This window comes from Lactuca saligna, chromosome 8, assembly GCF_052625555.1.
Source record: "Lactuca saligna cultivar CGN05327 chromosome 8, ASM5262555v1, whole genome shotgun sequence".
NCBI classification, from domain to species: domain Eukaryota; kingdom Viridiplantae; phylum Streptophyta; class Magnoliopsida; order Asterales; family Asteraceae; genus Lactuca; species Lactuca saligna.
Window position 1 is genome coordinate 2,463,222 of NC_136424.1, and position 5,231 is coordinate 2,468,452.

Sequence of the window (5,231 nt, forward strand, 5' to 3'; positions counted from 1 at the left end):
TGATTGTTACTTGGATTGGAATTATTGTTAACAATCCCGCTAACATTCGCGTTGTTAGCGTTAAGGTGCGTCAGAACAGCTGACATGGCAGCCGAGACTGCAGCTTGAAAGGTAGCTGCATCAATCTGAAGAGTTGGTGTTTGGTTGAAGGGTTGATCGTTTTTCTTCGGCGACATGATTCTGTTACATGGAAAGAAAATGAATTTGTGAGTGAGTATAGTTGAACCTGGATGTACTTCGATCACTTAAGTAAAGAGTAGAAGCATGTTGTTGAAGGTTTGACCTACATCCCTATGATGCAGTCCTAGTACAGATTAGAAGTATGTTCATGATGGTTTCACCTACATCCCTATGATGCAGTCCTAGTTCAGAGTAGAATTATGTTTGTAGAATGGTCTTTAAACGTTTGTTGTTCAAGCCGAGGTATTATAGGTTGGTGGATAATATGATCCAACCTTTAAAAGAGGCTTGAAAATGATTTCGGAGTTAAATTACCATAGTCCAATAACTTGACTAGGTGGGGTTTTAGATAGACTCCAATGATAGTATAATGAAGGTATTTGAACAAAGAGTAACACGGGAGTTAGCCGACTTTCGATATCATTGATGTTTAAGATGTAATAGGTTTGGGGAAATTGACCTTGTTGTAGGTCATACATCATATTCGGAGTAGAAAAGTCTTTGACAGCATAAAGACTTAACTAAAAGTACTTATAGTACAAGGTAGTCACATAGAAAGTACTACACAGAACATAGACAGGAACACGGTTCTTTAAAACAAAGAAGGAAGTAAGGTATCTCCTACTGGCGACGGTCACCCCTATGGTGAACCCTTAGTTCGATTAGTTGACGTTTCATATCAAGTAGGTATCTCTCGTACACCCTCTGGCGTACTTGGAGCTCTATGACTTCGGCTCAGATTTTAGCTAGTGTTCGTAGAAAGGTTTCATGGTCTCTCTCAGATCTCTCATGGATGTGTTCAAGGTGATTGGTGCGAATGGTATGCATTCTTGCATTGGCATTAACCTCTTCGATACGTTGAAAAGTCATCCTGCCCTGAATTTCGTTTCGGGCAACTCTACGGATTAGGATTTGTAGAACTCTGTATGCTGAGATTCCTTCGCTTGAGTGGTTGAGATTCCTTCGCTTGAGTGGTAGAAGCTTCGGTATCCATTAAACCGCATAGGTTGATCTTGCTCTTCGCTCCATGTTTCCAAGCATTCTACCCAAGGAGGCGTCGGGCCATGAAGAGTTGGACGAGGGTTAGGGTTTGAATTAGGAGCTACTGGGGGTAGGTTCTCATCCTCAGGTTCGGAGTTATCATCATCCAAAAGGTCTTCAGCATGGTGATCATTCAAAAGGGAGTGGATGATCATTCTCTGGTTCTTCTCTGAACCATCCAACACTGCCTTTGATCGGGAAGTACGGGTTGTCGTGGGGATGGAGTCCAGTCATGTTATCTATACGAGAATTTGGGTAAAGAAATAATTATTAGATGAACTATCTAGATAATTATTAGATAATCTTCATTAGTTACATCATTATTTGTAAAGTGCATACCAGTTATATGTGATCAAAACAAGATAGGCTTTCGAATAAGTGAACTCAACTCCAAATTCACAAGGAACCGGGGTAAAGCAGAATTTCACAGATTCTAAGTCTATGACATCCTAGTTACATATAACCTTAGTATATCCACTTAGCAACTATCAACTTAGTAATGAAGATCCTTTTTAGTTCTCAAGTAAGTAATTATGGTAACACAAAATACTCCTATAGTATTTTAGACTTAGGTTCTGTTATAATGTTCTCATTGTGGTAGTGTTGGTAAGTTTTTAGACTTGTTGCCACATCACAACCATTCTTGGGCATATGCTAATCACTCCTCGGACCAGCATAGTTGATCTGGCTATGCCATTCCCAGGACCGACCATACATCCCCAAGCTTACTTGTGATATTCAACAATCGTAATACTTTTGTTCTTGTCATTGTGACACTAATTTTAGTATGAATGCAGGCATGTATACTTAATTGAATATTTTATTATTTAAAAGTATAAACTCTTGGTCAGAGTATTTTTAATCCCATTGTAGTTATAGTTAGTATATCTTTTATGGGTTGATATACTTAATTCGCTATAAACAATGCTTTGATACCAATCTGTCACACCCCAAAACCGAGAACGGCGGAAACGTTATGGGGCGGAGGACGTCATGTAATGTATCACAACAATGTAAAGTAGTAAACAAGCAACAACATCATCCATTGCATTAATAGTATAATTTTAATTACAAGTGTGTTCTTTCATAATATACAACAATAAAATGAATAATCAGAAAATAAGACGAGTCTGGACTGCTCCGTCTTCACAAAACCTGGTCGTCGTACTTGTCTATTTGTGACCTGAGAATACAAGTTATCTTGAAAGCGAGTATCAGCCAAAAAGCTGGTGAATTCATAAGTATTAATGTGTTTTTGATTTGTAAAACTTGTAATGAAAGACTTAATATTGTTATGAAAGAAATTTCGTATAAGTGTCGAAATGTTTGTAAGTAATCGAAACCGTTTGGTAAACCCTAGAAATCCCTATGATTCCTATTAGTATAGATGAAATCTTCTACCAAGACCTAGCTGTTTTGAAAGTAGTCTTCTACCAAGACCTAGCTGTTTTGAAAGTAGTCTTCTACCAAGACCCGACTGTTTTGAAAGTAGCCTTCTAACAAGACCCGACTGTTCGATAATTATTATTAATATAAGAAATTGTATCCTTTGGTACTAGGATACTTAAATACAATTCACCTCATCGGTTATGTGAATGAGTCACAAGATAATGGTAATAATATAACTACTTACATATTATCCCTTTATACTAGGATAACTAACAATGTTAACTTTATACATCCGTAGATGTACATTTACCTCTGTTGCTAATAGCTAGGTGTAGGAATAGTTAGTCCCTTAAAGTATACCTGTAATGGTATCAACCGTAGACATCCATAGATGTGCAATTACCTCTGTTGCTAACAGCTGGGTGTAGGAATAGTTAGTCCCTTAAAGTATACCTATAATGGTATCTAGACATATAATATATAATAGTAATTCGCCATATAATATCTATGTAAAAGTATTCATGTAAACGTACTCATGTAAGCGTACCTATGTAAATGTACTCATGTATCATGTAATGTACTCGTATAGACTCATGAATGAACTGACTCTTGTGTGATTCCCTATACTTGGAATAGTAAGTGGTATCTCCTAACTATACCTATTATAGTTACTAGTAATGTACGAGTATAACCGGAAGTATACATTTGCTACTCAAAGGTATTGAACTGAATAATGGAACCTTGATACCTATATATGTATACATGATATATAAATAATATTTAGACGACCTTCGGACGGGTACCCGATATCCCACCAGACCACATCCAAATCGAGGAAAAGGAAACAGGGTGGATAGCTTTCCTAAGTCTTTTAAACATTTCTTATATAACTATACATATAAAGGCATGCAATTTACAATATAAAAGCGTTAAAGAAGTTTTCTAAAACCTTTGAAAAGTTTAATAATAAGAAACGATGACCTGATGTCAGTTTATAAAATGATTGAAAGTATTTTGTTTGATAATACAGTTTATGTATACAGAAAACCTCTGTTTGAAAACACCTTTGTAACAGAGTTTGAAAGGAAGCTTACAGCGTGTAAGACAGTATGACAAAGAGCTTCAAACATATAAAAACGTTTTAAGAAAGTCATTTTAAGTAAGATGTTTGGTAAAATTGCTAAACCTATAGTAAATCCATTTGTATACTAGTTATAAATCCCATACGATTGATTTATCAACAGTAAGTATAGTAAAAGATTGATGTTTTTCATGCGAAATTAATCGTATGTTTGTAGTACCAAAGATGGACACATATACATACCGTATACGCAGGGTGTTTGATTCACATATATATATATATATATATATATATATATATATATATATATATATATATATATATAACAACATTTTTCATTTCAAAAGTTATGATGTTATCGCGATATATTTTGCATACGAAAGTTTCCCTATAATAGTTATAAATCACATATGATTCCGTTGATAAAAAGCGTATAATGAAACTTTATTATATAACACACGATAATAATCGAGTGTTTTACTTGTATTCCCCCCCCCCCCCCCCTTAAAAGCATATAAAAGTATTTATAAAACATTTAAAAGTGTGACTTATAGGGGTATGAACTCACTTGATTGAAATGGTTGATTTGAAGTAGTCGAGAGAAGAATCGAGCAGAACTTCGACAGGAAGAGTTGAAAACGCGGGAAAATCTCGGGATTCTCGGGAATCTCGGGAACACAAAACCTTCCTTCGGGACTTGAAGGTGAAAACCGGGGCTTTGGGAGGGTCTCAGGGGCTTAAACACAGAGTTTCGACGCGAGAAAGAAGGGAATTGAGCAATGGAACTCGGAGCCCTTGAAATCTATTTATAGGGGCATTTCTGGTGTGTGCCATGTCATGGCAAGGTATGGCCACGTCGTGGGGAGTCAAACTTATCCTCTTCCATTGATTGGACGCCCTCGGTCACTTGTCGGGTCGCGACAAGCTTGTGCCACGTCATGGGGGCCTGACAGCCTCGGATTTTGGACCCCAAACTTGTAAAATTCATAACTTTTGCGTACGAGCACCGTTTTCGATGTTCTTTATATGAACGCGTAGCTGAAAACATGATCTACAACTCTCGTTTAGACTTCATCAGCTAATTTTGAATTTATTTTTAATCATTTATTTTTAACGGGCCGGGACACGAAAATTCCGTTAAAAATCCATAACTTCTTCATCCGATGTCCGTTTTCGTCAGACTTTTCATCGTTGCACTACTATTGTTGAGACCTTTGATTCTCATTTAGGTTGTTTTGGCCAAAGGTCTCTCGATCTCTATTTCGAGTTTTTTAGTTGTCTACTGCTATATCCGGATCTTGGAAAAATCATAACTTCTTCATATGAAGTCAGATTTGGGCGTTCTTTTTACGTACGTTTACGGTTTAATGTTATCTACAACTTTCATTTAGATATTTAAGGCTAAAAACTATTGTATTGAAACTTCGCGTTTTTCGTGTAATCGGTGTTCCCGGTTTTGCCGAGAATCTTTGGTTGGTCATAACTTCTTCGTTATAACTCGGATTCTAGGGTTCTTTATATGTACGAAAACCTTGATACG